The sequence below is a fragment of the Coccinella septempunctata genome, chromosome 8 (genome assembly GCF_907165205.1).
Source record: "Coccinella septempunctata chromosome 8, icCocSept1.1, whole genome shotgun sequence".
Classification (NCBI taxonomy): domain Eukaryota; kingdom Metazoa; phylum Arthropoda; class Insecta; order Coleoptera; family Coccinellidae; genus Coccinella; species Coccinella septempunctata.
The window spans coordinates 25,464,629-25,488,380 of NC_058196.1; the positions used below are offsets into that span (position 1 = coordinate 25,464,629).

Sequence of the window (23,752 nt, forward strand, 5' to 3'; positions counted from 1 at the left end):
GCTTTCACCTCGCATTATCGGCTGATAAAAATATCGTCACGAATAAGAACCTTGAAGCTGAAAAATGGGAAAATTCGCACGAAACCTCTCGTTTTTCTAATATTCCAGGAAGGTTTACTGAGTTCGCAAGCTTGATTTCGTTATTGAATCGATATTTGAAATTTTCGATGATGAATTTTTTTTTTCAATTTGCATTCTTCGTATTTTTTCGATATAAACTTCGGAGGCGAAATTTCATCTATTGCAGCTGAAATTTGGCCGGTATTTAATCAATCCAGGCTGGAATTGGCGGAAAAATTTCATCTTCTTCAGGATCGTAAATTGGGAGTTACCATTAGATCTCTCGCAGACAATTTCGACGAGAACTAGCATGCAAATAAAAGCTCTCTAAAACTGCAACTCATTTGAGTACCTGACACTCAGGCTTCAGAGGAAACCAGCTATAATAGTTTCCAATTTCTCAGTTAGAGAACGGACTAATAACTGGAAAGAACCCAGGGTTCTTGAGTATTGGCGCAGACAACTAAGAAGGGCCAACCATTGAGTATAATATCCCCTGTGACTGCCCGGTGACAGAGTCAGAATTGGAACTTTTGTCGTTGGGGAGCCCAATATGCTAAATAGGGATTTACTCGATCGTCGTGGAGGCCTAGTGGATTTTAAAGATCAGATGGTAGAAGGAGAATGAGGTTCTATGATATAATACACTTTCAGCGGTGGGGAAAGCAGAAGCAGGTTGTCAAAAATTGTCAGGTGTACATACTCGAGCATGTCAGATTAAGATACTGCATATGTCCCACGTGTCTCCGACGATAAATTCATGCTGATCTGACAGTTTGCGTGGTGGGGCTTGCCGAACGGAAGAGTTGAAAAAAATGGTTTCGAACGTGTCAGATTTTCAGAGGATATGTAAATTGGGCCCAAAGGAAGCTACGTAAGATCACTGCTGTCCTTCAAAAATGCAAAAAAACTCGTTACTTCTACATACAGATGGTTAATCTCGGTGTTGCAGAAGTGTTGACCCATTAATCTGACACTAATCAGGGGGGTTTTCTTAATATGACAGTTTGAAGATGACAACAATGCTTTTTTTTTAAATATCTCCCTTCCTGTACCTCTAATCGTTTTTGTATTCAAAAGTGAAGTTGTAGATAATAAAATTCTATACAACTTTTGTCTGAAGCAATTTTACATACTCTCAACTGTTTTCGAGTTGGAGAGTGATGAGGACGAAAAGCTTAGCCACACATACGGAAGGCCAAGGTCAATGTAGAAACGCAGTCTAATGTAAATTCATCGTCTTATATTTCAAAAACTTTCAAAAGTAAAAAAAATTGGTTCGGACCAAATTTGTAGATAATTTCATCCTCTACAACTTTCATAATGATTGCGAAAACAATTTGAAGCCCAGGAGAGGAGATAATTCAAAAACACTGAGTTTTGTGACCTTTATGACATTATATTGTTTCGACTTGCGGAAACTGTAAGATTATATTTTTCTTGTTATTCTTGAATCATCAGATTCAACATAAGAAAAAAAGCCAACGCCCTCGAGAATGCACACGTGGCTTTTTTTTTGCAAGTTTGGTGCCCTCCCACACATTTTCGTCAGGCTTGAATTGTCGTATTTAGAGATTGTATACTTTTCATCCCAACATATCATTTTTTCAATCACAAATCAACGGAAAGAATGCTGGACATTTACGTCATGATAGATTTTATGACGGTTACACAGACAGACGCCTACATATATCTATTATTAGATATAGGAAAGAGAAAAAGAGGAAGAAGAAATCAAAGGTTGCAGAATTATCACGTGATTTATTAGAGAAGGTGGAATATTTTATCTCGTACAACATACTTTTCTTCATGTCGTCTTTCATAAACTTCTCACGTGTTTTGTTATCACTAAAACATCTTCAGATGGGTGAAGATAAAAAACTCCCATAAAAATTCTTTTATTCTCAAAAATTCCAGGAAACATGAGAACTTCCGAATTCAATAACGTTAAAACAAAAAACAGGGCTATATCGAGTTCAATCGAACGAAAGCTATCAGATAAGACATCTCTCTCACGGTTGCAGGGACATAAATCATTACAGTGTAAGTAATAAAACATCACGTCATCCCTTCTTTTTGATCCAATTATAACGGATAAAATTCCACGGCAGCGTATTTCTCGACATTTTCATTTACGTTTCCTTCTGAGTCCAGGATTCTGGAGAGGATTTCTCTTATATTCAATTTTCCGCGCGCAAGAAGTCTGAAAATATCAGTCACGCTCGGATTAAATCCGGGAAATTGTGGCTATGTCCCGAATGGAGGGTTTCTGACTCGAATTTTAATCCGTGCCTGCTAAGAGGATGTTAGAATTCTACGATCGGAGGATCTTGGAACCTTTATGGCAAGATTAAACATCATTCCCTCGGTAAATTACTCTGAAAGTCTTCTTTTCCTTTGATATACTCACCACTGGGTAATTATTTACCAATTGAAAAGCTATTTGACTCTTTCATGAAGATTTTATGAAACCCAATGACTACTCTGAGATACCTAGGCCACTCTAGTTCATTCGATGAGAAGAAAGCTACAGTATAGCTAAACAAACTCAATTTTTTTAGATCGGTACTAAAACGTATCAAAATACGGTTCGTACCGTGGGTCCATGAAGTGTAGAGAGAGGAAGTCATCTTTCAGACAAATAGACCTCCTCTGGACCGAGCCTAGCAGTACGTGCAAAGTTATTGTTGCAGTACCCCAAACAACTTGGGAGCTAGTTGAGGGGTAATAAACATGGGCAAGCTCTAAACAAAATGACATGTTTCTTCCAACAGCAATTGCCAAGTCCATCACGTGTTTGTGCCAGAGCATGTCACCTGTTAACAGAATACCTCGCTATTGCTAGTCAACTCACTGAAGGATATGCACTATACAAACCTTCAAAGAAAAATCATTTAATGGAACACGAAGGCAGGCCCCCAAAATCCCACTATCACGATAGTGGTCAGACATGGGCCAATCATTGTGATAGTCAAGCTGCTACCAGGGCACTCAGCTCTCATGCCATCGATTCGTAGGTCGTCCATTTAGTTCAAAAAACTTTATGTAATAGGCAAGATTATCAAGGACTTTTCAATTCTGGTTTCTGATCAGTCAGGTATAAAAAAAGTGTAGAAGTGATGGAAGGCACAATAGAACCCCAAGTCGACGTCCATTCGAAATCCAAATACCGATCTTTCATTTATAGTCAAATAGAAAAGTAACCCTAACAATAGATGATTAATTCGATATCGCATCAGAGGACTATAATGAAACATTTAAGAGTCTACTGAATGGACAAAATGCGGCATTAAAATTTATTGCAGCAGTAAACCAACATCGTCAGACTTGGACGTCAGAACTATTGAAAGCAGATAAAATTATGTATTAATAGCAAAAAAAGCCAGATAGTTTCCTGCATATACGTAAAGCACGTTTGTGTATTCTGACACAATATACAATGATGTCACACACACGCGGTGGTAATAACTTCTCAGCGAGATTGTGAATTTCAGCTAGCTCCAGTATACATCGATCGCCATTGCAGGGTAAGCCTTCATTTACCCATCTCCAGCGCAGCATAGCGACAACAATTCGGAGAAGGAAATGCTTGTTACTGACAATTTAAGCTACTGAACGTGCTTAAAATTCCAGCAGCATCTCAAGAAATCGCTAAAGACAGATTATATACAAAACTGTATAAAACATTCTCCGATAATTTCATTCAAGAAGCTTGTATTGAATCTATTTTCGAATACTATACTGCATTCACATTTATTTTAGCAGTCGGTTGGCCATGAAATAATTTTCTCAAGTTTTTGTAACTAGAGCGGAGTAAGGTTGACACTCATGAAATGTCGTTAATGTCGAGGTTAATGTCATAACGCCGTTGCCACAACTAATATCAATTTTTATTACGAAAATGCCGAAAGTAATTGAAAAAAGAGACGGGGTTTCAGGAAGTGCTATTTAGAATTCAGGTCTTCTCCTTCAAATAGTTATACCCTGATATTCTAAAATCCACAATACGTCAGACGCCAGCGAACACATTCAATTTAAGAGAATTTATATAATGTTTCATCTGATTCTAAACGACTTATATTTCAGCTGAATATTTCCACAATCAGAAAGATTGTGAATGAAGAGTATGACAAAGAATTTCCTTCTATTGGGAGACCCAAAAAAGTGGTGGCATTTGAGAATTTTATGTTTGAATTGAATTAATGCGAAAAGTTTACTACAGGATTTTCGATGAATGCCATCGTAGAATAAGTTCCCGAAAATTGATTTTTCTATTTTTCATTTGAATTGTCCTATACATTATAAATGTCTTAAGGTACCAATAAATACCTAATTATTTTTTATTTTATCAATGCATTAAGATGAACAGCCACAAATACGCGCCAGTTGTCCTGCTAATTGTTTATTCATGTGAAATTTTTGTTCGAAGGTGAAGTTCATCTTGATTGAAACTTCCTTTAATTTCTTCTACTTATATTGATGCAAGATGATTTTGTTGAAGAATTTAACATTCTTGTAATTACCTGTTCATTCCTTCGGGAGATACCCATTCCCAACCACTGCATCATATGCATTTCATCTTCGGGTTAATATCTTTGAAATCTACAACTGATGTAACGTATTCAAATTTAGCCAAAGAAGATAACGAACATTAACACTCCCCAAGCTAGTGCATATTAAGATATTATACTGATCTCTTGTATTTTCCATGCAAATAACTGGATTTGGTATGCCTACAATCAACTTCAATTATGTTCGTCACATATTTTCCGAAGAAATTCGACATTGTGATATAATACGTAATAACAGAAACTTTTACCTAGAACGGGCAACATAGCGTTGATTTAAAACCCAAAAATGTTTTGATAAGCATCATAACCCCACATTTTCGTACTATACAGAGTGAAATGTGTCAAATTTCCATGGCCAACCGACTGCTAAAATAATAGTGAATGGAGTATAGAATCATTTAGTTTGGTTTTTGTTAGTTTGGTTGGGTTCCTAATTAAGCATTCAGACAAACATTCGATCTCAACTCGAGCGTAGAAATAATGATAAAAATTGGTTATCGTCTTTAGAATCATAAAAGAATATAATAGGTGTAATAGGTATGGGCGAATTTATAGCGACTTGACCTATCTAATTCTTCTCAAGAATAGAGCCAAGTCGAATATTGTTGACGAAAAAGAGACCTATATTATACGGTATATTCGTTTTTATGATCCGAACGAACATCCCGTCACAGGAAAATCCATTTTCGAATCCCAGGGCTTTTCGGAATTGCAACGAATTGCTTTCATGGCGCTTCTCGCGTTCGGAAACTCATTCAATAAAGCTTCATCGTCTGACAAATGGCCTCAGCTATTTATACCGGGGCAGCTGCTCCACATTTCGCTAATGAACAATAATGGCGATACATTTTGAATAACCATAAATCCCATTGTTCGCCAAATCATCCGTTTAACGTAAGTCGGTAAAATTACGATCGCCATGCATTACATCACGGATTACCTTTGCATATCAATTGTTGAATGGTTAATAAAGGTCATTACTAGCCCAGAAACGGTACTACGAAATAACATGGCGACTGGCTTGGTCGACAAGTGGATATTTTACTTTCAGATCGATTATTTATTGGTTTTAGGTGTTTACTGGGGTGTGTTTCAGCATTTTTCTGGCACGTGGTATGACGGTGAAGGCTTCATCAGATTCTCAAAAGATGCTACTAGGGAAAGGCAGAGAGGTGCATCTCATGAAGGTACCACTTCTCTGACACACCCATTCTTGCCGTTATTCTTTATATTTAACACTCAAGATCATCAAAGTTGATTATCTTTCCAAAGAGTAAGAGTAGTATATCAAAGAGACTTCTGTTCCATTTGATGACATAAGCCAACAAGATTCGAATCGTGAGGTTATGTCATTTAGTGAGGCAGAACTCTCTTTGATTTACTACTTATAAGTCCTCCCGAATCAGAGTCCTAGTATATAATAGGTTTGTTGGGGTTTTTAGAAACGTCTTCGAGAAACACTTTCTACTCTTTCATGCGTTAGCCAGAATGAGTTCAGTTGTCAAAATTATTTCGTCTGTTATTTAACGATATGCGATTTCGTGTAAAATATTCAAGGAAGGTTCTGCGTCAACTAGGACTAGAGGAAGCGTTGCACTGATATGTGTCAACATATCTGCCTCTCCATTTCCTTTAAAGCCCGAGTCTTATCCAGACAAGGGTACCTGAATTTGAAGTATAGCAGTTGGCTTCAAGTGCTCTGAATGCGGCTTGACTGTCACTAAATATTTGATTCCATTCTTGTGAACCCGTCTTTCGATTTTCTGGGACTTGATGCGGTGTGGCTTCATCAAGTATTTTCTTGAGTTATGACCAGATAGGTTTCATCTTAACCATCTCATCTGAACTCCCAATTGAGGTTATCTCCATTTCAATGACTGCCAACTATTTATGACATATACTATACTGAAATATATCAAATAATAAGTGTTTCATTGAGAATAACTATTCTTTCCACCGCTCAAAATATTCCGCTTCTATTGAATGCCGAATAAGAGCGTAAAGGGTAGTAAAAATGTGGAAAATAAGTCTTGTTGCTATATTTCGCCAGGCTGTTACTATACAAAGCATAAATTCGTGTTGTCTCGAGAAAATAAATATCCTCCACTCTCTTTTCGTGCAACACGCGGTCTAAATATAATTCATATCTCCATTTTTGTTTTTTTTAGAATGCTTTTTCGTGCGGTCGATTCTCCTTGCAGCGTGTTCTTCTCACCTCCGTCTTCGCCTCTTTAAATTCATAAATTTTGGTCGTTATCATATCAAAACATGATTAAATGTTTTTCGCTATAATTTTAAGCCTTATTAGTTTGTACTTCGAGATGTAGATTCAGAAAAAGGGATAAGTGCTAAGAACAATCTGTCCTGTGCCCTGACAGAAAAAGATGTTAGACGTCAATATAAAAAAATTGAGAATAAGATCACCAAAAAGTTTCAATAGAAGGCAATTGTCCTACTTCCCTTAGAAATGGGTAAATATACGGTAAAATACTAGCATTTTGACCCCGAAAAACACGAGCACTTCAAGGTTCAATGCAGTGTCCTCTTTCACTCATTCACACTTTCCATCTACCTTTCACTATACACCCTTCACAAAATACTCCAAACATAAAATTCTCACTGTGAAAAAATTTCGATATAAGGTCCAAAACTTCAGCAGTAGTTTGATGTCTCCTCACTCAGCAGTCTTACCTACCCTACAAATGGGGAAAAATAAAAATACTAGCACTTAGACGATGAAAAATTTCACACTATCCTCATTCTCTTTACACTTTTCACCTGCATTTCATGCTTCAGTTTTACCAATTACTTCGAACGTACATAATTTGCAGATACGGATAGTCTCGAATATTTCGCTCACAATGATGAGGGGCTCCATGCAGTATTCCGTGTCGTTGCCATGACAATATTCTTTGGGGTTTATTCCACTGTTAATAGAAATTGGGGAAATGGAGATTCGTGGAAATGTTATATTACAACAGATCAACTGGTGGTAGTAGATCTGAACTAAAACTCTCAATTCAGTAGATTTAGACCTCTGAAAAGAGGAAACTGCCGCTTTATGAAAGAAGAAAAGTTATATATCCTTTTCCTCTTTCCCTCCTCAGGAGTTTTTGGTGAATTGGAACAATTTTTCGCATGTCACGATCTTTTCGCTTCTATTGTTGGCACTGGCAGTCTTCCATTATTCATGAGTCATGATAATGCAATTCACTCACCTATGTGGCCCGTATCTCACTGCTTTCGTCGGGCATCCTCAGGGTTCGATGGACAAATTATCATCGTATTTCGGTAACGAGTTCACGTTTCCAGTTGTTTGGGCAGACGTGGGAGCTAGATAGGAACAAAACGGGCGAAATTTGATTCGACGAACTGGTGGATGAGAATCCAATGGGGCCATATAATCCGAGTCGGAGAGATAACTGAAATTGGTCATGGTGAAGCGTTCTATTGGTTTGATCGAGGCGTGACCTAGTCAAAAGGTATTGCCGATCTGTTTTAAGTTAGTGAAATATTATCCAGAAACTCGAAACATGACCGGAAGACCAAGAAGTGGAAGCCCAAGATCTACTACTCCTACACAAGATCGTTTTCTGTCTATGCCTACCCGAAGAGAGCCTTTGAGTAGTTGTCAAAAGCAATAGCTATTTATAAAAGCTTCTTTCTGATCACTTGAATTGGAACTATCAATGGAGGTTCACCAGAAATTTAACTCATGGTAGTTTGCTTTGTGACGACCATCGATTATTTCTGCCTGTGCTGTCCAGGGGTGTAACTCCAGAGGGTTCTATTGTTCATGCCCCATTTTTGGATGGATCGTCTTTTCTGCTCAAGTCCAGCAAGTCTTAACCTTGATGTCCTTTCCACAAGTTCATTTTCTTCAGAACCTCAATGACCTGGCACCTACGAGGATATATTGAGAAATTCTTAGCCTACTATAGAACCAAACAAAATTTCGATGTTAAAATATTTTATTACACAACATATTCTCCTCTCAATAGGTTAGGTTTATTAGAGCGAAATTACAACGTCTCTAGACCTGTTTCTTCTTGCTCTGCGAACCAGACCTCCACAGCTTTTATTACCTCCTCGTTGGAAGGAAATTTACGATCTTTTAAACTTTTTTTTCAGTTGAGGAAAGAGATGATAGTCGGATGGAGCCAAATCTGGTGAATAAGGGGGTTTTCTAGTAATTCAAACCCTAAATCACGAACTTTTGCATGGCAACATGAGATTTGTGCAAAGGGGCGTTGTCCTGCCAAAACAAAACATCTTTGGATAGCTTTCCGCGTCTTTTCTCTTAAATTTTTTTCCGTAGAGTGGTCAGTAATGTCAAATAGTAATCTCCGGTTATTGTTCTACCCTTATCTAAAAAATCAATCATGATTACTCCATAGCAATCCCAAAAAACTGAAGCAAGAACTTTTCCAGCAGATTTTTGGACGCGAAACTTCTTAGGTCTTGGAGAACCAGAGTGTTGCCATTCCATCGATTGTCGCTTTGTTTCTGGATCGTAGAAATGTATCCAAGTCTCATCCATAGTAATAATTCGGTTTAAGAAGTCAACACCGTTTTCAAATCGAGCACAGATCGAACGCGATGCTTCTTCCCTTGCAAGCTTTTGGTCAACATTCAAACATTTGGGGATCCATTTTGCAGCAATTTTTTTCATGTCCAAATTGATGTGAAGTATATGATGAAAGCGTTCGTATGAAATATTCAGTGCTTCAGATATCCGTTTTAGCCCAATTCGACGGTCTGATGAAGTCATGTCAGGAACTGCATCGATATTTTCGGGGACTGACACAGAAACTGGCCTTCACGATCGGTCATCAACTTCAATGGAAAATTTACCTCTTTTGAAGCTTGCAGTCCAATTTTTCACGGTCGCATACGAAGGACATTGATCACCAAGGCTATCAAGCATATCTTCGTAAATCTGCTTACCTCTTAACCCTTCTAAATACAGGTTTTTGTTGATGGCTCGATACTCCATTTTTCGATTTTCACAATTTCGATGGACTTCTTCTTTCTTTTAATTTATTGCGTAACTTTGGTTTACTTTTTGACCTCAAACTACACACTGACACTTTATCTATGCTGACACTGCTAATGATTTATTGTTCGTTGCTATGGTAACGCAATATTTTTTATGCATGAAACTGGTCTAGGCTAACAAAATATCCTCATATAGGCATAAACCTGATTATCTCTAGCAGGTTTCTTCATGGTATTCTCCAACCAGTAGAGAACCCTGTCTGCCAGGCACTCTGCTTGTCTTAGCTTGTCATCTATTACGTCTATCTGTGAATTTCTGACGCATCCCATCAATCGATGATCAAGTGACCTTCGTGATAATCCTAACACACAACTACAGACACTGAATCGCCTGCATGGATCGAACCAACGAACATATAGACGTCGCTCTCTTCAACAGTCCCGGTTAAAAAAGTGAACTTTCGCAACTCACTGTGTCATTACTTTCGTTTTCTATGTAGTATAATCTCGAGGTCGACTGGAACACATTCTACCTTTGTATGAATAGAGTTCTGTTATTAAAGGTTAATCGAATGTGGATAATAGTATCTACAGAGCGAAGATTGCCGTTATGAGAGAAAAATACTCGTTTATAATATTTTATGCATGTCATATTTCCCTTCATGAATTTTTCATGTTCCAGAATAGTTTTTATCTATTTCTGTGCACTGAACAATCAATACCACAACGATTTACTACATCAATATTTCTTAGTTTTTGCATTTATATGTTGTCAATATTTACCGTTTATCTATATGACGTGGGATGAAAAAAATCGTCCTGAAGTTGGGTTTGGAATTTTGAAGGTTGATATTTTCTGTATAAACCTGATTTGTAGATTCTGGAGTACCAGATTTTAGGTTAATTAACTGTAAATTAGTGTTTTGGATTATTGTTATATCTATGTATAAAAATTATCAGCAAATTACGAAGTTATGGTTTCTACCAACGTGGAAAAAGCAGACGTTATCGAAGAAGACGAGTGGGAGTATCCTATTAATAAATGTCTTGGCGACTTCAAGATCAAGTATCCATGGAGATACTCACTGACATCAATCATGTTGCTCTGACATATTCTATGAGATATGATTACACTCTGAAGTGAGGAAAACTGATATTTTGTTGATTCTTTGTGGTTCTTTTTACAAATTTGAGTAGCTAACATTTCTGGTCTAATTCGAGCGTAAACAGTCATGTCGATGTCATACGCGAAAAGACAATAAACGTTTCATCGAACCACTGAAACCATATAAAACGTACCGCACTCCCAGTTTTTATGTTCTAATCAAATGAAGCCAGAACAATACGCAGGGGGCATCGAGTATTTTAGGGTTATTCTCTCTCGGCGAATGCTTCTGCTGAATTGGGCATATTACATGCTCATCATATTCTTCATTTCATCCGGAACAGTAGACGAAGATAACGATGAACTAGTCGATTAATTGATCGTCATCTTGAGGCACAAGATGATTTCAAAAACTGCTTCAAAATTTTCATAATTTTGTCTGACCATTCGTTCAGAATTTCATCAAATTTCCATAAAGATTAGGACACCAAATCAAGACTTTTCCCTCTGACTGTAAATAGATGTAATTTTCGTCAAATCTTTTTTTTCGAGTTGTCATTGAAAATAAAAAAGTGAAAATTACCAGTTACCAGTTACGTCTCCTGAGTACATTAATATCTCATATATGCTATATCTTCAGCTTTGACTTAACAAATAATAAGCTTCGTATTCAGAGAACTCCCTCAGTACTTCCCCTTCAATTCGTCGAAAGTTCAATATGCGACCACTCTAATGACATAAGTGAGAGCTTCCGTTATCAACGTATATTTGATAAGCTTCCCAACTGACTTGAACAAACAGAGATATTGTATGACGCCATGCTATTTCAGGCTCGGTCGAAAGTTACCCAATTTCGTTGTCACTTCGGTTGCATGTGACCTGAATTTCCTTAAAAATGTAAAATCTCCTGGATTCCAACTGGTATAATTTAAAATAAAAAAAATTTCACAAAAAAGCTCTCTACTTTTCACTCTCTTATTGCATTGATACAGGATAATTTTGACTTCTGAACAATCAAAACTCCAGTGAACTTAAATAACCGAGAATTTGATGCCCTTGTTCAACAAATACATTTTAATGCTTCCAAATTCGGACGATAATAAAAGTAGATATGAATAGATACTTTGTCCAAGCGTTTTAATTGATGGTAATTGTTGAAAATACAATGCCAAAACTAATTTAAGTTGTCGATTTCGATCATAATGAAATTTTTCTTAATTTAACTCATTTTTCTTGGTGCTTGATGATGGAAAAATTACAAGTAGTTACATTGACTGAAAATAGAATGTAATTACCTATGAATAACTATATCATGTAATTTCGGTTATCAAAATACCACACCTTGCTGAACTATTCATTTATCTCCACTGCTCAGGTCTTTTTTCAAATATTTCGAAACACCTCATCAAAATATGTATTGAAATTGAAATGAGTGGAGGAATTTTCAATGTTAAATTAAAATTTTTGTGCCGAAATATTCTTTCGAATATCAGGGAAATCCGCAAATTTTATGGAAGAATTGTATCGACCAAAAAATAAGTATGAACTTATTCAAGGTCATAATTATTAAAAATATTTATGTATCACAGATATGACGTCAAGTGCGTAATTACGAAATACCTCCATAACTAATGATTTGTGATAGCGTCACGCTGGCTTTCGGTGATTCTAATTATGTTTAATCTATTTCGTTGATGATAAAATACAGGAGACAAACAGTTGACGTTGACTGATTCCAAGAAGCACAAATATCGGATCTCTCCAAACAAGAATGTATGGAAGCATATATGTGTATTCTGGGATAAGAAAAATCGATACGATGGAAAAGTTGTATAGACTGTAGAAATAGGAGAGTTACCAATAATAACTGTTATCCTGAGGATAGGTTGAATTTACTTCATTTATTCTATACTTATTTCGGTCAAGTAGAACTTTTACTTGAAAATTTTTAAGCGTCACCAGTATCGAAGAATCACATTCATACAAGCCAATTCTTCTGTCAATGGCAAAGTGGCTCCATCTAGCCAATTTGAAAATTCTGCCTATCGTCTGAGCATTTTATGTGTTTCGTGTACAATCTTTGTTCATCGTTATACAATTTCAAATTTGAGCTGATAAAAATAAAGAATTTGTTGATCGTTGGACTAAAATAAGGCCGTCTTTTTGTAATCAAATTGACCTTCCTATTTGCTATCTATAGTTCATTTGTTGGGGTTGTGCTTGAGGAAAACAATTTTGACATTAGGTTTCCTTGAAAATGAAAATGTACAACTTTCAGTAATTTCAACTGAAATTTATAATTTCTTTTTGTTTCAGGTAATGATCTGATTTTCCATATGAAGTTTGGGTAAGATAAGTGCTTAAGTCCTAGAAACTAGTTGAACTATCGAATGAGGATACTTGAATACTAATTTATAGATAATAGACAGCAAAGCGACATCAGTAGCTATGAATATTCGCATCACTAGCACCTACTACATATTCAACAAAGTGTGAATATCCAGATACATAAAAAATATGCTAATATTTCGAAAATGAACTTTCCTGAACCTGAAATTATCGTGTTATCACACCTTGAAAAACTCCACTGATCTCGCAATAAGGTCATGACCGCATAGCCTGGACTTAGTCAAGTTCATGTTCACCAGACTTCGCAAAATAACTCTCCCCGGCGGTCAGCACTGTCCGCTCAACCTAAACGGCCCTTTATCATGCAAATTTTCAATGTCCTGTGTTGATTTAGCTCTTAAATGGATGCTGAAACGAGCCGTGTATTGTCGCATTCGTAATATTCATTCTATAGAAACCTGCTGCGTCGCGAGAGTGTACTCAGTCACCAAACTAACGTAGGTTGTCATTTATTGACAGTTGACAGATGACAGTTTGATAAAAAAATACAAATATTAATATCTGAGACTCCTTCAGACGGATATGTTCATTCATACATACAACTAGTATTGAATAAAAATTGTTCAAGGTTTCTTCAACGAACGAGACTCAATAAAGTTAAATATAGGATACTTGTTTGCCTGGTATTTCATTTCTCTGCGGTTTCCGGAACTGATTAATGATGTACATACATATCATAATGCATGATGGGACGACAATGTATTGTTGTATTGAATTGTTATTCTGATACGCAATTCGAAATTGAGAACTTCGTGATATATCACAAATTCAAGCGTCTAGGGCTTACGTAGCTCCAATAATGGAAATCAGTAAAAGAAAATCGAGCAATGCCCCATCAGGAAACCGTAACAAAAGAACGTTTGAAGCTGTAGGAAAGATGTCTCTTCGATGGAATGCGAAAGAACAGAAGGATTATTTGTAGATTCAAATTAACTGCATAATAGTAGTGTAGTTTTCTCTTTCTACATATAAGTTGTCTAATAGAGAACAGTCAAGAAGGTTTTATGATAGGTCGTTCCACCTTCTCCAACGTCTTCCTAGTCAACATCTTTTCACTAACATTTGATAGTTCCCTCGCACAATCGCACAAAGCTTCGTCTTCACAAGCTGAGACATTCAGGAATTTGTGACCGTTGGATTGAGGCTTTCCTTACTGACTAAACCTTCAAAGTTCGTGCTTACAAAGTCCTCTCATCGGCAAGAACTGTTTTGAGTGGTGTTTCTCAGGGGTCTGTTTTGGGGCCGCTTCTCTTCAGGAGGACTCAGATGGTGAGCCTTTGGTGCCGGTAGTTTTATCTCAATCAGAAAATGTTTGTTGTTTAGAAGCCCCCAGTTTCTCATTATTATTTTCATGATTTAATGACAGATGCTTGAGAAGCTCTTGCGAAGCAACCGCACGTGTACGATTGAAATCAATTCGATGTTGGCTTAAAAACTATCTTCTTGAACTCGGCTTGCTTCGATAGAAACACAATGAACTCTGAATACCAAGTTAGCCTCTCGGATTTTATTCCAAAAGCCTTCCTTTCTTTTCAAGGTATTATTATTCAGAATCTCCAGGAATTACCTACCTATCTAACCGAAAAAGCCGGAATTTCCTCATAAGATTCTCCAAACTTTTCAGAGCACGCCGCGATAACCACTTCCGACAAATATGGGGGATCTAGACATGGCGAATTCCGAAAGAAGAGCAAATATGTACGTAAGTTCCAGAAGTTGGTGGAAGTTTGTCGGTTCGAACGTATTTCATTCCATCGTCATTTCCTTCAACAAGAGAACTTTCCAGAGATCCCGAACCTGCCTGAGGGCTTTATCCAAGGCATGGATCCTCCTAGCATTTCCGAGTTTCCTGAGGGATTTGAAGGCATCCAGGATGTCACAAACCTTTGGGTCAATGATTGAACATTCGATAAGAAAAGAGTCATCAACAATAAATCCGTACAATCTTGATCACTTGAGCTTCCAGAATCTTGCAAAGGATCATAAATTGATCGTCAAATAAACTGCTCTCCAAAAGTTGGAATAATCTGTGTTTAATCTTCAGAAGAACCCAGTTTATTTTGAAATAGGAATATGTAATGTTTTTGGGGTTGGAATAATAAAATTTGTCTGCAATGTTATAGCTTATGGCAAAAGATGGAGTGGTTTGTAGCATAAAAGACTCTTTATATTTGGTTCCAAGTGTGCTGGGACTTTGTTCAGGGGATCTTGGAGATAATGCTAGAACCAGGAATACCCTGGCTTTCTCTTGTAGTAATCACCTGATAGGATCCAAGTGTCGATGCAATATCATCCAGAAAAACGCCAAAAACTGCTTGTAACAGTTTACCTTCACCCTCCTGAAGATGCTATTGTGATGGCGAAACAACTCAAGTTACTGAAAATCATACACAAGTCTTTGAAAAACGCAATTCTGGACAAGAAATGATTGAGCTTGATAAAAACTTGTTTCATGATGAGCCAGAAGACTTCTCAATAATCGTTTTGAGGTTATATACTTGTCGACCAGCTTATTTCGTGCAACAATGAATCTCCTGCTCTCCAAAGTTACATCATGAGTGAAATTATTCCAGTCGTGAAGGGAGATTAATCTATGTGGATTATTCTGGATGAACAACTCCACTGAAAGGACAAGACAAGCCACAAAATCAGAAACTTGTCGAAGAATTCGTGATAACTTGGGGAGTTGCTCATCTGTTGATGAGAGAAGAGTATGAACGTTGAAGTCTAGGAACAGTGAGGCCATCTAAGCCAGAAATGGACCAATAAGCTGCGATACCTCAAAACCTTCGAATATAAACGTAAGTGCATGCAGAAAAGCAATCGTGACCGCTTTCGATCGGACTGAAACTGGGTCTTTAGCGGACAAAATCCTTCTCGAACATAGCGACCGTTTCGTGAATAGACACATCAACATTTATGTCACGTCCGTTTCGATTCCAATCTGAATCAAAAGTATGTTTCACAACGAAGGTTGTTCGGTTTTCAATTATGTGAAATATCGAAAGTGAAAGTACCATTTGATATTAGTCAAACGGAACTTGCTGACGTCAAGGTCACGGTATTGTTATTCGAACGCGTAGAATGAAACAATTTTTTTTATTGGTCTAGCGTCTGAAACGCTGTTACTGTTCAAGTATTTCCAGCAAGTTATTGTTTTATGAGGACTATATTATGTATAACATTAGAGTTCAGAGTTTCTAGTTGGGGCGAAACTTTTTCGTAAACAGTTTGAGGGTCCTGGTGAAGGTTTTCTAAGATGCAGCGAGCTTTTAGTTTTCTAGTTATACGTCTCTCACGTTATTTTGCACAAGGCTTCCTTCGTATCTGTATTCTACAATTATTTCCTTTCACTAATCATGATTGGTGATTAGATTCATCTCGATTTTTTTGCTCATAGTATTCATGGTTTACAACTAGATCGGAGTTAATCCAAAATTTACCTGTAAAAACCCAAGGCAAGCAAGGCTCCGAAAATTTTCTAGCATAAAATTTTTGTTTGTAAGCTTCCTGGATAATCATCATTTTACAGCGTTGGAAATTGAATGCGAACAAGTAGATACCGAATATTTTCCCCAATTTTGTGGCCTCGACCGATGGTCATTATATAAGCTGAATATTTATTGACATCACATCAGAATTAATGTTGAATTGACAGGAAGTACCTTGTTCCTTCTCGTCAATTGTTCGAGTTAATCCTAGCCATCAAGATTGTGTTGTTGTTTGTCAGCATAATTCGTGATAAAATTTTGTTCCCTTTCATATGCTGAAAATTAACTAAAAAAAAGTTTATTAAATGAAATTTATCATCTGAATGCTACGTATGTATACAGGGTGAGTCTATGACTCGTACAAATATTTTGACAGTAGATCTTTGAGGCCAAAAGAAACACTTTTTTCCATACCATTTTTCCCGATTCGGCCCTGATAAAAAGATATAGCAAGTTTTCATAATGAGCTGTGCCACCCCTGGAAAAACAAAATTACCTTCAGAATAACTAGCTAAAACTGTGACACATCTGTGGATCTCTTGAACAGAGTTGTATTCAGCCAGAGTACCAAATTATTCAAATCACACTAGAAAATATGAGGAATACTTTTATTCTATAAAACGTTCAAATATTCATTAGACAGCGTCCAACTTAGTTTCAAGAGTTGGGTTCTTCTTGGAATTTTTGATATTTTGATGGTACGTCATAATGATGATGGTCATAATGAGAAAACTAGAAGACGTGGGTTATATCGTGTGTTTTTCAACAACCTGTATCTTTTAAACCAAACCGATTCGGAAAAAATGGTGGCAGCAAAAAGTGTTTCCTTTGATCTCAAGAATTTACAAATACTAAAATATTTGGGTTCTCTTGATTTCTGGTATTTTATGGTATGTAGGTAATAGTCATAATGAAGAAACTGGAAGATGCATGTAGGTTGCATTTTGTGTTCGGAGAAGAATCATTAGGAACATCAATTAAAAACTGTTGAAATAAATGTACAAGTCAACATTGTACAGGTTTCCCATTCTCATTATAATCCTCGACAAACAGAATCAGTCGTAGCAATTCTAAAATGAGATCTATGCATACTTCCCTATAGAGTGTGCAAAGCAATGGGTGTCGCAAATGATTCATCTCCCGTGGAAGAGAATGACTGTAACAAGTCGACTCAACGCAGTTTGACCTCCATCCTTCTCACCAAACGTTCCATAACTTCTTCGAGTATTGTAATCTTCATAATTACCTGCTATTCATCACCCGCGTATTTCCGCGGAGCAATGGTCAACACTCGTTTGTTTGTAAACATTGCAAAACAAACGACGAAGAATCGCCTAGGCGACGTTGCCGCGCTCGCAACGTTGCGCAATCTGCCATCACAAATTCATAACCTTTTAGAAAGTGTCTGTCGCGTTGACGTGAAGAATACCGGATTGCATAATAAGTGCAAGAGAGTGAGAGGATTTAGCAGCGATGAGGAATTCTTGCGTCGTCAGAAGTGGAGCATGAGGCTGTCTTGTTTACCAATCGTAGGTCGGTCGATACTCTGTAAACACGTCGTTATAAGCACCACTTCTTCCTACGAACGTTCACCAAGACCATCGCCAAGTAGGCTGTGTAATTTTGACAGTTGTTCTGAGCTTTAAAGGAGTACTTGGTTACGTCATATAATCTTGTGGTGATCATTCTAATTCAAGCAAGAAATTAAGTGTTTCTGTCGTCATAACGCATTTATTATTTTGGTTAATTAAGGATTATCCAACAAAATGTTCCTTCAGTCTCTTTCAATGGGATGATCGGAATACTGGCAACAGAAGTACTCATCACTAAACTGATGTCATTGTTGCTATGGCTTGTGAGCAGGTTGCAACTTGTGAGTGGATAATCTGGAGTCCTTATCAACATTACCAGTAAATGAAAGCTACTGTTGTTTGCGTTTTTTCCATACCTTATTTACCAATTTGAGGAATGTTGCCAATAACGAAGTGAAAGTCACTGCAGTGAGGAACCACCCGAATGGCTTTAACGGCTCATATGTAACTCCTTCAGCTCGTCAACAATGTGAGGTATCACCTCATCCATATTTGGGTGGTAAGCGTTTCAAGGTTTGGTTCCATTCATATAAAAGCATCAGAATGAGTGCTCAACTCAGCACTAAGAAAAATCGTCGAGAGGGTTATCGCTGAAAGGCTGAATGAGGAAACAGAAATGTTGAAGATAATTCCACCCGAACAATTTGGATTTCGACGAGAATATTCGACTGAACTCCGATTGCTACGGCTCATAGAATACGTCACCGAAGGAATGCAGACCAAGCAAGCCACATGATTAGTTCTGATGGATATCGAGAGAGCTTTTGATAGAGTATGGCACGAAGGCCTAATCTACAAGATGAAAAAAGCAGGATATTCGACCAAGCTATGCAAGATTATAAGAAACTATCTGAGGAATATAAACTTTTATGTGAAGATAGATGGAGCAACCTCTCAAACCAGACAATTGGAAGCGGGAGTGCCTCAAAGATCGGTACTTGGACCTCTGCTTTACGTAATATACGTTCATGATATCCGGATGAATGCTAGAAATATGCTCACCTTGTACGTAGATGACACAGAAATAGCGTTCAGACATCGACGACCAGAGATCATACACCAGAGACTACAGGAAACCATAGATGAATTACTCAAATGGTGCATCAAAGGGAAAATCCAAATCAATGGAAGAAAGATTCAAGCAATATTACTGCAAAAGAGAAGATTGAAGATGGAAGAAAACCTTGAAGTTGATGGAGAAGAGGTTAAATGGGGAAATGAAGCAACATACCTAGGAGTGAAGCTTGACAGAGGACTAACATGGAAAAACCACATCAAATGTGCAGCCGCAATGAGTAGACTTTATCCACTCATAGGCAGAAGAAGTCATATGAATGAGAACACCAAGTTGACAATGATTATAACTATCGCGCGACCACAACTCACATATGAATCGGTGGCATGGGGCTTCGCAGCCAAGACCCACATCAAGAGAATACAGGCCACTGAGAATAAACTCCTTAGAATGGCGCTGGATGTACCCTGGTTTGTTAGGAATAAACAAATCTACAAGGACTTGGAATGGGAACCAGTTACAGAATTTATGAGGAGAAAGGCGGAAAGGATATTCGACAAAGTCAAACAACATCCAAATGAAGAACTACGAAGATTAGTCGATTACTATCCAACAGAAGAAGCTAGAAGGTCAAGAACCTACCCTTGAAGAACGAGAGATCAGTTAAGGATTTAAAAAGTAACCAAAGAAGAGCTTAACCTATAAAAGATATAGGCAGCATACAACTATCAACACGACTATGATCGTGTGAGAGTCCATTATAGGCAAAATGCCCGGAACCTATGAAGAAGCTGTTTTGGGTTTCTAGTGGGTCTCGAGAGTGAGAATCCCCACACTTGTTCTCCCTCACAAGAGGGTGTGTTCGTCTGTCTCGCAGATTTTTCCCCTGCTACACTAAAAAAAAAATGCTCAACTCAAAAATCCTTGATTCCCTGATAAGTGATAGTCATTTTTCTGTGGAGTATTTCGCCTGACTTTTTTCGTCTTCACAATTCTTGTATAGGAGATAACGATTCGTTAAAATAATAGATTCCGATAGGAAAATAAATGAATCGAATCAGACTGAAGTAATGAGATCTACATATAAATGTTTCGGACGATATAGTCAGTCGGTTTAGATTACCTTGGATAATTGAAGACACAAATCTTCGAATTTCATCTGGAAATAGAGAGACAAGTTTGAGTTCAACCAACTGTTGACACTTTGGCATCGACGACAATCCAAATTCGTCTATTTTTAACCTGTGTAACCGTACTTACTTCTAATTATATTCGACAATCGGAGTAATTTTTTCGTGTCGACAAACTTTCACGGTTCCTAAATACTTGGACGAACAAACCACATAGTCGAAAATAGGATATAATAATGAACACAACGTTCATTTCATTTGTGATTCTTCTAGAGAATTTGGAGTTGTGCAGATTTAGAGGTGGCTGGTCCAATAACCATAGATTTAAGAAAGCTCAGCCCTAGATCCTCACTAGGTTATGAACAACCAAGTAACTTGTGTTACTTGTTTGAGGTCTACCTCGAAGTCCGTTTGGGAGAATGTTTTTTTTCTGAGAGTTTCTTTCATTACTTTTTCTTCGTAATTTGTACCTATATTCCCCAGCATCATCCCCTAAAATCCCAATCATTTCGCTGAACGCATGCCAAAACCCATCAAACCTTCCAGCGCAACTTCCAAAGCGTTGAAAATCCAGTGACGTAAAGCAGCCTTAATTGAAAATGAAAATCTCACGTTTATTAATACCGCCCAGAGTCTGACGGGAAAATCAACATTCTGCGCTGACGTTGACCCTCTTCGCTAATGAGGCAGCAAAGATCGGGCCGTATTTTAATTTTCTGATCCTACGCTTCGGGTAGTCCTGAACATCACACGCAACAGAGCAGGCAGATTGGGCTTAATGAATTCGCCCTAATCCGGATAATGTGAATCGGTAATGGAATTTTCTGGGATATTTCGACTATATCTCCGCATTCAACGAGCTGCATGAATGACACAGTTGAGGCTGTATCAGCCTGAGATTTTGAGTCAGATAGGGTTCACATTATTTGGGAAAATCATGGAAAAATGGTTTGGGGGCTTCGTACGATTGATATGAATGGAACCTGAGCCCAGCTTATTTACCCATTCAGTTCAACAATTGTCCAATTGTTCAAAGTTTGAATTTGAAAAATTTTTGAGAAATTATTGAATAACCACAATTTTTTTTCGAAACATAGCAATTAATTCTGGCTAGATGATGAGGCTCATCTAGATTGATAGACAGCCAAAACTTCTGGCAAGAGTTGGGAAATATCAAATGGGGGGCACAATGATAGAAATGTTGTTATAATCCTTTCTTACCAATGATGTAATCTTCAGAGATTCAGTAGAGAGCTCCTCAAAGTTCCATTAATATTGGTCCAAAGCTTCTGCCAGTAGTGAGGAGATAAGTGAATGGTTTCGAATCTTGGAAATCAGAGAAATACGTCGATTATACAGATTTAACTTTCCCATCATGGGGAAAATATTAGGATTTAGAGGTTTATTGGGTATGCAGTCGAAACAAGTACGCTTTTTATATGTACGAGCTTTTAAAATCATGTTGAAATCGGCTTCATTAGGAGCAGGTACCTACTGAAATTCTTCTGGAAGTGTTGGAGAAACCATAAGGGCTTTTTGACCCATGACTATCAGCTTCCAATTTAATGTTAAGGTTGTACGAATGTCGTAAGAATGAAGACATTCAGGACATTCTACGACATAAAAGAAACAGGTGGACTTCTTTTTTGTATTGAAGCGAGCCTCTTGTTTATGCTCATTGAACTTCTGCTCTCTCAGGGAATGGGTAACATTAAGTCTCGCTTTGTTTCCTTCGAGTTACCCCAATAAAGATGTAGCAAGCATTATACCACCCCTTGAAGAAATTTGTGGAAATGGTTAAACTCATTCTATTCCAATTTCTATGTTTTTTAAGGTCGATGACATCCAGTTCAGGAGAGATTGAAGATTTTGAAGTGTTATCGAAAAGAAACTCATGTTAGAAAAAATATGTACTACCTTACAAACGTTTCGGCGAACTTTTTCGTCTTCTTCAGGCTGTACAAGGATTGTCCTTTACCCACATAATTGAAAACTTGATCAAAATCACATAGAAATACGAATAACCTAAAATAGGAACCGACAAAGTCGACAAAAATTTCATTGAACTCTCTCAAAGGATTATTCTCCTGCTTGTCTTTCAGTATTTCAATTTTTTTTATCTATACAGGGTGAGTCTATTCTAGTTATATCTCACAGACGGTTTTATCGAATGAAATGAATTTCGGAATATACTTTTCCACTTTGGCTGAATACAACTCTGTTTAAAAGATCCGCAGATGTGTAGTGTCACAGATTCAGCTAGTTATTTTGAAGGTAATTTTGTTTTTTCAGGGGTAGCACAGCCCATTATGAAGACTCAAAATGGCTTTGACTTCAAAATCTACTATTGAAATATTTGTACGAGTAAAAGATTCACCCTGTCCCTAAAATACAAAATTTCGAAATCAGTTTTTTCATACCTAAAAAGAAAAAAGTTGAGAACATCCTCAGCAACAAAAGGGCTACCTTTTTATGGCGAAAGAAGTTAGGGTAGCCAATTACATAAGCTCAAATTCCTTCCACCTCTCGTAGATAGGAAAATTGAACTGGAAGCATTTTTCTACACAATAGTAGGTAAATACCCAAAATATAAATTTTGTGTACCTTTCGAATCCCCCTATAGTGAAATATTCCTGCACCTAACTAGAAACATACTGAATTAATCTCTTCGAATTCTTTTTGTCATCCTTTCATCACCCTAATCAGATTATATCACGGCGCGACGTAGCAATTGCGCAAAACTTGTGCATTCTCCTCACATCGTATAATGTTTCTACGTTCTCCCTGTCACAGAGAAGCGCAATATGACGACCTGAATTTTGCGAGAATTTTATCTACCATCAGCAATTATTCTTGACCGCGCTCGGTTTCGAAACAGCGCAACGAGGAAATGTCTTCGAGCATCAATCTGCATTCCAGTCATTTAGCGTAACACATTATGAGGGTTTTCAATAACATCGCAAGAGTGATTGTCACTTTGGCAGTCATGGTTGTCTATGGTCTCTTGACATCCCATAAGAATGACAGGCCAGGTCGATAAGACAAAGGAAATATGAATAATATTGAGATAAAATATGAGGAAAGTAATGATGCAATGCGTATGATAGAGAAGGTTTAAACGAGCAACAAAACGCTGCCAAAAACCATAGACTTACCCCGTTAATATTTCTATGCTTATTCACACCAATCTTTGACGTTGAAACCTTTCTGTCAGTACCTAAATGATACGGCTAATTCAGTCTGAGACACGAGAAAATCCTCGGGAGGTCCTGAATCGATTATTCGATATTTTTACGAGCTTCCAAATCCTTCTTATGTTCTGCGGGAGTGAAGTATTATGCCGAGGTTGTAGATTCGTGACGAAATTTATTTTTAGAGTTG

At 37.4% G+C, this 23,752-nt stretch overlaps 1 protein-coding gene across 1 annotated transcript in view; it reads left to right on the forward strand.

The window, feature by feature from the left end:
- The window catches only part of LOC123318426 (terminal nucleotidyltransferase 5C), a 62,297-nt gene that overhangs the window by 30,022 nt on the left and 8,523 nt on the right, over positions 1 to 23,752 (forward strand). The window lies entirely within an intron of this gene.